An 11,077-nucleotide genomic window follows, 5' to 3' on the forward strand; every position below is an offset into this window, starting at 1 on the left:
AATTAAGAAGAAGAAAAGAAAATTATGGAAGATGCCAAAAGTTTAAAAAACTTGAGTTTAGTCTCAGTCAAGACTATACAACATGTAAAATACAGTTCCAGTCATATTAAAACAAGCTCCCTGCTGTTATAACGGTCATGTGATCGGTTGGACTGTGAAACTGCACTGAGCTGCGCCTTGTGAGGCTCGAGCTGCAGTGATGCAGGGAGCCAAACAAACTCCTGTCCTACTGCTGTTGACATTCGAGAGTCAAAATCAGTGATGATGGCTGCTTCAGTTTGAGGCCTGCAGAGCCTGTGCGTCCAGATTTTAGCAGCAGAAAGCAGCTGTGCTGAGAGTCTGGTGATGTTTTATCCCACAAATCCCACAAAAAGAGCAAATCAACAGTGAACTGATCCTATTAACATGTTTTGTCTGCGTATTCAAAGCCTGATATATAACTTGTTCTTATCTACCGCAGAGCTCCACTGACAGAAACAGGAGTGGCTTCCTTTTTAAAGCGGGTACACACTGTGATGAGCTGAAACTTGTTGATGAGGCTGTGTAAAAAAAAAATGAAGATGTAAATGTTATTTCTCCAGAAGTTACGTGTTGATAGCGCTGTCACTACTTTATTGACAGTTGCTCTGCACTGCCCAGAAAAAGGAGGTGTAGAATGATGGAGTGATGATAGATAGATGTGACCAGGGGCTTCTGTTTCTCTGCGACCTTCGACCCCGGCCCCTGCCTCCCTGTCTGAAGAGGTTCAGCAGCAGCAGCCTGTGGTCTGATGGCTGCAGTGACCATGGGTGGACACTGCTGTACACTCACAGTAAAATATGTGTGTTGGAGCTCAGATGTGACAAACACATGGTCAGACACCAAAGACATATTATACAAACACACGCATATAGATCGACATGTAGATATAAACACACGTGTGGCTCCTTGGTCCAGTCTATGAAGTGGTTGGTGGTGGAGAGGTCAGGTCTAAATGCGTGTGTGTTTGAGGATTAGCTCACAGACAGACAGCCTGTCCCTGAACCCTCAGGCCTCCCACTGTGACCTGCTGACCCCTCCCCCCTGCACAGGACCCTGGACCCTGATAAACCCTCAGGGCTCCACACTGCTGGATCACCACAGGCAGAGATTTAAGAGTCTGATATTGAGACTGAAAGGCCACTTCGGTATCAGCCCATCATTCAGTCAGTCGGCCTTTCTTTTTTTAAAAAGTAGCCACAACCTAAACCCAGAACCTGAACACAACTGACGCTGAGGCTGCAGTGGTGAGTTCACTGAACTGTACAGTCAGCTATTGTTACAGGTTTGCAGAAAACAGCTGTTGACAATGAAAATACATATTTATGCAAAGACAGTTCAAATAATAGACGAGTCAGAGTTGATTTCCACAAAGCAAGGTCCATTGTTTTTCCTCCAACACAGTATCTGTTAACATCGTGCTTCAGGGCAGTGGTTCTCAAAGTGGGACCCGGGGAACCCCCATCAAGGACCCCTGGTAGGTTCCCAGGGCAGAAAGAGGAATCAGTGTCTGCAGAGGCTGTCGTGGACAAGAGCAGCACCACAGACTTGTGATAATTTACCAACATACGGATACCAACATTCAGTGCACATGCAGGATACAGAGTGTCCTTTATGCAGCAAGACAGAAAGTCAGGGTGGGAATGTTTGGGGTGGTGGTACAATACAAGACATTGGAGTTTCCATAACACTCCTCCAAGTGGTTTCCTTGCATAAACTTATAATTTATTTGCCTTAATTTTAACCATCTCTAGATGCCATGTAGAGCTGCTGTAGAAATAGCTGCTGTAGAAACAGAGAATGTCGTTCTTGTCTGGTGATGGGGTGAGGTTATCTGGAGTTTACAGTAGCATGAAAAAAAATTTTAGAACAGTGATTAAATTTTTGACTGTAATGATAAAAACACCAAAGCTACGTCCCAATTCGGAGTCTGCATCTTTCAGAGGATGTGGTCTACGGAGTCGTGGCCTCTGGAGACCATGTAGACCACAAAGGCCTTAACAAAATCCAACAGTCTGGTCTAAGCAGGATTTTCTATTTGTCCTCAGCTGCTGTTTTATTTGTGATTCAAATGCAATCGGTCTTCACATGCAGCCTCCGAAGGATGCAGCCCCTGAACTGGGACGCAGCTAATGCCTGAGGTGTGTTTCCATTAACCTGCTTAAAAACGAGTAATAAAAACATTTATTTAAAACCTTTATTTAGAAAAAAACGCTTGCATGAGGTGGTTTTTCAGCCTATTCAATAAAGCAGTATTTTACTAAATTGACATGGAAACACATTTTTCAAGTTGTGGCTCCTGTCTTATAATGCCCCAGGAAGCCATTTTCAACAGACAGGCACACTGCTGGAAATCTCTCGTCACGTTTCATTGAGATGACACCAAGAGAAGAAATCAAAGCTTTATTCTCATAACATGACTCAATAGAAACACAGACCCTTCCCAACTGTGTTTTGTCGACTTTTCTAAAAAGTTACTTCTATTTTGTGCAAATCTGCGACGGAAACCGGCTGCAGTTTGGTAACAGTGACACTGACTTTGGTCAAAGGCTAATTGGCTCAGCTGTTTCCTCAATTAGGAAACAGTCATTTGCAAATTCTCTAACAAACTTTCAACACAAAATCCCTGAAGATCACTTAAATCTTATTTTTATTATTTGCATTGAAAGCTGCTGTTACTGTACTGAAGCAAAGGTGAAGGAGAACGTGTGTGATGTGACTGATCTTGATTTTCTGAACCGTGTCAGGGTGGAGAACATCAGTTAATATGTGAGTAACGTTTAGACTTACTTTATGTTCATCCTTGTACTGTCTGTATAAGTGACAGACAACTAATGTGTGTGTATGTGGTTGTGTATCAGTGTCTGTCTCAGGTCAGTGTTTTCTGTCAGTTCACAGATAAACTATCTCACACGTCCTAATAGGAGCTCTGCAGCCCATTAGTGAGCCACAATTAGAGAACCTCTTAAATTAGTGGACACAACACCTCTTCTGTCCGTGAGCAGCACGTCTCTGGCCGTTACTGCCCACAATCCACTGCTTCCTTACTCTGCATGTCTGTAATATGATGTCATTAGGAAAAGGTTTTCCAGTTTCAAAATAAAGTATGTTTTTATTGTGATCACAGGCAAAACATACAAATTAATTTCAGAGCCTGAATAAGAGAGTGCAGAACCAGGCTGGTCAACACACACACACACAACATACACCAAATTTCACAGGAAAAATATTCTAATTTATAGAAAATGAAACGGGTCGGCCCAAAATTCAGTGGATTTTTCTCTGGGCCACGTCCTTTATGTCCTGCTGACAAACAGACAGACAGACACAGCTGAAAACATGACCTCTCTGAGGGAGGTAATGAGCAGGTGCAGCAGGACCAGGTCACATGATTACTCACATAATGCTAATTTACTTTATGCTAAATGTGTTTTGTTTGTTTCTAAGGGGGGTAAGTACTGTAAATTGATATTTTCTGTGGAAGTTGTCAGAATTTTAAAAAGATAAAAATAAAGCTAAAAGATTCTGGTTTACTGATGCAAACAGATTCAAAAGTTTTCTTAAGAAAACATGAACTTTTTTTCATTCCCTAAATAACTCAGTAATTTCACAAAAAAAAGAATGAGAACAATCTAAAAACTACTGAATTCTATTTATTTGGAGTTGAAGGTAAATAATTTCTGAATGATTGATAGAACATATCCAAGTATCTTTGCAGATTTCCAGATTTTCAAACATTACATGAATCATCATTCAGTTCAGTTCAACACTTCAAAGACACTTACTCAAATTGACTGTAAATAAAATGCTGTAATTGATAATGAATTGGTATAACACCAGTGACAGTGTGATTCCGTCTGGAGTGACTGGCTGCATCATTTCCACTGAGATTACATGTTTCCTCCTCCTGTTGACTGGACATTAACAGGCCTGATTTCACTGCTGCATCAGTGTCACAGTTAAATAACAGTGAGGAGCTAAATGCAGACAAATACACAGGGTATGAAGCATTTAGAGGGCGGCAAGTGTAGTGAAACATACAAACAGTACAATACATGGCAGGATTGACTACAGCGAGCTGACAAAAAAAAAAAATGACATGATGAGTGTATTGAAAAATTGTTGGCAGTGTCAGCAGCTCGGTCGGGATCTGGTTGTGGTCTTTTGAAGGACCCGGCTCCTCTGCGTGTCTTATCGGACTGGTATGTAACGCTAACAGTGACGGCCTGCTGTCCTCTCACCCTTTCCCAGGGAGGAGGGGTGGTGGACTGGGCAGGTCTGGATCACTGTGTCTGTCTCTGTGTGTGTGTGTGTGTGTGTGTGTGTGTGTGTGTGCGCGTGTGTGTGTGTGTGTGTGTGTGTGTGTATGTGTCTATGAGTGTCAGAGTGAAGGGTCTGAGCGTTTAGGTAGGAAAGTCTGTGTGTGTGAGCCCATGTGTGTTTATTTTTGTGTCTATGTTTTTGTGAACACGCAGGAGGTGTGTGTCGGTGATCAGCTATTAGTTATAAAACAGCTAAGTTTCTGTTATTCCTGTCTACATCTGTGTGAGAGTCGCCAAGGTGTGTGTGTGTGTGTGGACAACGGTGGTGCTCTGGTTCGTACTGGGAGGACTGGGATGGTGTTAACAGAGCTTTGCTCTTTCCATATTTGTACATGGTTAGTGTGTCAAGATGCAGCCAAGGAGCCGAGAGATAAGGAGGACGTCTGGATGGTGTGTGTGTGAGAGTGTGTGTGTGTGTTTTCACATAAGGAAGGTGTATTTATGACAGTTTCATGTGTTTTTCTGCTGTATCACAACTGTAAAGTCAGAGCTCTGAACTTTAACACAGATTTTCGTATGAGAAGCATAAATGACTTTCTGTTTATCGGCCAATGAGGCGACGGAGCTGCAGGTTGTCATGGCGCCCTGTTAGTCCTGGTTTCAGCAGGCACATGAGAAGAGGGAGGCACTGCCAGTAATTTTTGGGAGTAAAGGGAGAAGTACTCAGATTACTTCTGGGAAAAGTGAGGAACATCTTCTACATGTTCTTGATCGATATAAAAATACAAACTTACAAACTTCTCTTCATGGAGCCGCAGGACCATAGAAGAAGAAGTGGTGTCACCCATCACCTGACAACAGAGGAGTTCATTTTTTTCACTGTAAAATGTTCTGCTCTGGGCAGAGCTTGGTCCCAATTAAAAACAAATTGTGTTCCTCAAAAAATTCTTTGTTTAACTCAAACACATTTGAGCACATTTTTAAAAAAAATCTCAAATAAATATCAGTCATTCTTTCCCTTGCAGCTCCTCACAGGTGTCTTCACTTCTACCTGGTTCAACCTGTCTTTGCTGCACAGACATGAGCCTGATCTCCCGGCTTCACTTTCACCTGAGCAGACCTGCACAGTCATTTACTAGTTAAAACAGAGCTGCAGCAGAAGATCCACGTTATCTGTTTGTGATAAAGTACAGTACAGTACCTCTGGAAAAACATGCAACATGTCTGATCTATTCCTGTCTTCAGTGGGACTCAGGATCCTTTGTTTTAACTGGTTTTATTGACACATGGAGTCTGGTAACTTCATGTAAAAGCCATCACAGCTTCACCCAACTCCAACCTGGGTCGGAGACTAATCATCTAACAACTGACAACAGCTGTGTGGGTGTGTGGGGCCTGACAAAGAGAAAAGTGAATGAGTCATGACGTACATGAAAACTTTTAGATTTGACTGAAACCAGATCTGTGTGGAGACTGTCATGTTCTGCAGATTCATATATGAAACAAACAGAAAGCACTCAACAGGTACATTAGTGCCATCAGCTGTTTGCCTTGACAACCCAACTTCTAACAATGGTGTCACAATACTCAGTGGAAACATTTGTTGTTTTTTTTTTTGTTTGTTTTCTTTGATTTTCCAAAACTTTGGTTAAAATTTGAATTACATTTGGATGAAAACTCACTTAATGAGACAATAATGAAACATTGGCTAAAGCCTTGTTTGTATTTTAATGAAAAGTTAAGAAGATTTAAATTGGACCTCACAAATACACACAAGCACACACACACACACACACACACACACACACACAGTATTCGGTTAGTAATTAGGGAATACGGGAACTGGTCTTAAATGGCTGAGATGGATCCTGGTTAACTTATTTACCCATCAGGCTCTGCTTCTCTAAAGCCTCAACTCTTTTTTTTTCTGTTTTAAAAGCTTTTCGGAGTGATAAGCCTCCATCTCCCCCTGAGATGGATGATGCTGTTGTCACGGCAACATTATGACAACGCACCATCTCCAGACACACTTCCCCTTTTGGTCCAGTGATGTCATTTAAGACATGGAGACAGACGGGGGCCACGGCAGGACACAGTCATAAAAACACACACACACACACACACACACACTTATCAGAGACATGGATGACATGGGTGTTTCGGGGAGGTGTGGGGGGACTGTGGTTGTTGGTGGAGCCCTGTTGGGATGGTGGGTGGGAGGGTGGGGGCTGATAAGGAGGTCCAGAGACCTTGAGTGGGGGGAGCGGCGGAGCCCCCTCACTGAGACCTGATGGGACACACAGTAGACACAGATTCTGTCTGTGCAATGAAACAGACTGAATCTGCAAATACAGTTCAACAGCAGCACATTACATCCTCCATAACAATCATCCAGCTGAATGAACACATCTCTGAAACAGTTTAAATAAAATAGAAATAAAGTTATAACCTTCAAGAAGGAGGATTTATTACAGCACTATTGTATTAGACTGCATTAGCTTCAGCCAGCTGTACCTAATAAACCGCCAACTGAGTGTAGACAGCTATATACAACTAAAGCTGCATTCATGCAATGTCAGCAGAATGGGAAGAACAACAAAGACGCTCCTTATTCAGACTTGGTAGTGCTCACACATTATGCCATGGTGGTTAGCTCCAGTGCTAACACCAGATAAACAGCCTAAACTGACTTCTTCTGTTGTGTTCTGTATTTGTTGCACTTCATGACCAAGTGAAAGCAGAAACAAAACATTATGATTGCGTTAATGTTAATATCAAATATGATACAACAGTCAGCCAACAGTTTGTTGACATGTATGTAGATCACGTGTGTTTGCAATGTGACGTAAGTGCAACAGGAGCAGGTGGAGACCAAAAACAGAGCTATAAGAGAGAGAATAAGATGAGAGAAGAGAAAAGAGAATTGATTGTTACCAGTGGTGATTCTAGAGTCTGTTGGGGCCCTAGGAAAAAAACTTGTGAGGGGCCCCTCCATTCATTCCAATGTTAATGGCATTTTTAAAATATAAAGAATTTCAAGTAATTTTCAAAATATAGATTATAAAGAACGATAAAAATCTGAATAACTTCAATGCTGAAGGAGCCGCATTTTGAGATGTTGCTGAGGAGTAAGTTTGTCAGCTCTCGGGGGCCTTTACAACAGCCTGGGGCCCCAAGCAGTTGCCTGCCTTAGGTTACATACGAGGCACAACACAGCTGGTCACTTAGCAGGTGTTATATTCCCTTTTTCAAAATAAAAAATGTTACCTGAATTTTCCTGCAGGATGAAAATGGCCGTAAATGTATTAACACTGAACCATGAACTTCATTAAGCTGTTTTTGCGCAGGTTTTTGTCAGGTTTTATAAGGGCATGTGTCTGTTTTCTGAAATGCTGGATATCTCCTGTTGGAGCTTAGCCCTTAAAATGCTAATTATTGTTAACACTCAGTCGGGGTCTGCGGAGTTCAGTTATCAGCTTCCCTCTGGATGATAAAACTGTGTAACGCCTGTGAACAGCAGTTCCTGTGACAAACCTGCCGAAGCTGAAGATCTGCTGTTTATCTCACTGATAGGCCAGACTCCAGGAAACAAGTGTTGAGAACAGCAGTGTCTTATTCTGTTGTTTCACACTCACACACACACACACACACACACACACATACAGAGGACAGAGTGATGCCACATGAGATGAGCGCTGATTGAAAACAGCACATCATCCAGGACACAAAAACTGTGTCCCAATTCAGAGGCTGCATTTGAAGAACCGATTGCATCACAGCGGTGCGACTGAGCGGTCCCATCTTAAAGGTTCCTCTAAATGCGGCCTTCTTTTCCTGGACAACCTGTCCCAAGATTCATCGTTGTAAACGACACAGACAGAGAGCCTGACGATTACACTTTTAAATGTAAGTATTGGGTTTCAGCTCAGTTCAACAGCTAACGGTACAACAGTTAAAACCAACGGCCTTTAAATCTTAAGTTTTTGTGGAAAAAAATTAGGTGTTGTCGAGGTTGCTAGGCGACAGGAGCAGCTCAGTAAGGGCGGGAACAGCTGGTGACACAAAGCGAAAATCCTCTGTAGTATCGGTTCAGCCTTCGCAGTCTATGATGGCTACGAAGGGTCAAACCTTCTTAGACCACATGGCGCCTGAATTGGGACAAAGCTAAAGTGAAGCACAGGGGTAAAGAGGAAATAAAAAAATAATGAGAGAATGGAAATTGGTACAAAGAGGAAAAAAGAGAAAGCTTGTGCTACCCCTTTCAAAATAAAATTTAAATCAACACAGACTAAGATTAAATACTAGGAAATAAAATCTTATTTAATGGTGATTCGTGCAAAAAAAAAATAATCACCTCTCTTATGAAAACTACCTGTGAAGAGCCAGGTTTTTTGTGCATGTGTTTGTGTACTGCAGAAACATCTCATTAATGCCACCACACAACTTCAGCAGCAGCAGATTTGTCCATTTACAATACTTTTAATTTTCATGGTAAAATGGCAACATATGTTTACGCTGTAAGCAAATTTTCTATTTTAGAATAGGTGCAAAATGTGAAAATGAAAAAGGCAGTGAGATCTCTTCGTCATTAAAACTACACATCCAGAGATAATGTGCCTCGACTCTCAAAAGAAATCAACACACTGAAATGGATGCATGTGACATTTTGTCCCTCCCTGTCACTGCAGACCTCAGGTCAGAATTACAAACATGGTCACTAGCTCCTGTTTACTGAAACCATTCAGACGTATTAATACTAGTAAACGATATGATCTAATTGATATGAGAGTAAAGTATAAGATAGAACTTTATTGAGGGGAAATTCACCACATAGCCTCAAAAGATTAGAATAAATCTGCAGTTCTAGTTTAAATATAAAACTTTATTGACAGTGAGAATTCTTGAGGAAAAAAGCTTTGTTGTAGGTGTTGGTGTGACCAGGCCTTAAGAAAGAACATGATTCATTTTGGTGTGTTGTGAATTTTTTTAAATAAACATCAGCTGAATGAGTAACATGTTAAATGGGTCGTGAGGTCAAAACAATGGCAGAGTGATGAGGAGGGAAGTGGGAGGGAGGAAGGAGAGGAAGGGAAAAGGAGAGACAGTAGTGACTCTGTCTGTCTCCTTGTCCTGAAGGTGGAAACAGGGTTGTGTATTTTTCCCACACTGGTGATAGAGCTATCTGTGTCGGTCCCAGTCATCCTGGCAGTGCCCCCCCCCGCTCCCACCCCTCCACCTCAGGCCTGCGCAGCTTACAGGCTGTCCTCAGGAGGAGCCAGCCAATAAAGATAAGCTTGACGGAGGAGCCAGCCAATAAAAGATAAGTCTCTGAGGAGCCAGCCAATAAAAGATAAGACCTGGAGCATGTCTGTGACTTCCTCACTGATCTTCCCTCGGCAGATACAAGGCACCGCGCTGATACGGCTGGCGTCTCACTGGCATCCACAGAGAAACCAAACACTCAGCAGCGTTCAGACGAATGAAGCTGCACTCGATCTAAATTCTTTTTTACAGCTGAGGTCTTATTTTCATTGTTTGATCAATAATTCCTCTCATCATGTTATGACAACAGCTTTACCACTGAGTCCATCAGAACAAGAAACAATAAGATTTAATCCATTTATTTGAAAGTGTTTGCAGATACACTTCAGCTGCTTTCACCTTCAGTTTCACTTCCTGTGCCAGACTGACCAGTTTAACTGTGGTGTTTTTAAGTGCAGTGCCTTGCTCAAAGGCATGTTGATGAGCAAGGAGACAGAATCACTAAAGCCCCTTCCCATATTTTACAACAGACCAACGTGACATCATAAACTAGCCTCCACATAATTTAAATGCATGTGGTAAATATAAGAGTTATAAAGCTACACTTCAAGTGGGCCTTGAAATTAATCCTCAAATGTCCTTGAAAGATCCTGTTTTCCTCAAGGTTCGTTCAGTCAACAGCTGCATCTGCATCTATGATGTCCCACAACAGTTACCAGCTACGTCTGATTCGCTAATGACTGCATCACAGATGGTGACTGATAAATTTGTAAGTTATACAGGACTGCTGCATGCTCATGCATAGATCTTAAGTTTACTGTTTGTTGTGACTGGTGAAATGTGTTTAAAGTAACACAAGAATAAATTATCTCATGTTGCAAATCGCTGATTGTATGTTGTAAATTTGGTGAAATGGTGTCACCTGCTGCTTCACCCACACTCATCTCATCATGTCGGTAAATAAAGTGTCTTATAGTTTTACATAAAGGAAAAGATATGGCAATATTACTGATACAGCTCAGTAAATATTGCTTATTAGTCCCAATTGCATAATGACAGGTTCACAAGAGCAGCATCCAGCTTCTCTCTCGCTGCTGCCTTTGGAAATAATGGAAGCAACAGCAACCTTCCATCTAACACCTCTTTAAAACATCTTGGTTCCTTGATTTCTAAGTAGTAACAATAGTATAACTGTTGTTAGTTTAACCTGTAGTGTAAAGAGTGGATCGTCCATTGATCACAGGATTGGTTGTTCAATCCCTGTCCAAACCTAAGGATCAAAAAACATTGGCAGCTGTACCAGAAGTAGCTGTTGAGATATGACTCAAAATCACATATCACATGTATTTGTTTGAACAGTTGTACTTTCTAACACAAAACATTACCTGGTTCCAGCTCCTCAGATGTGAGGATTCACTGATTTCTCTGGTTTTCTGTTACTTGGCACCTTGAGGATTTTTCTTTTGCTATTTTTAAATAGGGAAACAGCTCATCTGGTATGTAGATTAAATTCTGAATAGAAAAAAGCGTCTGAC

The sequence above is a fragment of the Trachinotus anak genome, unplaced genomic scaffold (assembly GCF_046630095.1).
Source record: "Trachinotus anak isolate AG129_WGS33_773 ecotype Australia unplaced genomic scaffold, CSIRO_AGI_Tana_v1 ptg000032l, whole genome shotgun sequence".
Classification (NCBI taxonomy): domain Eukaryota; kingdom Metazoa; phylum Chordata; class Actinopteri; order Carangiformes; family Carangidae; genus Trachinotus; species Trachinotus anak.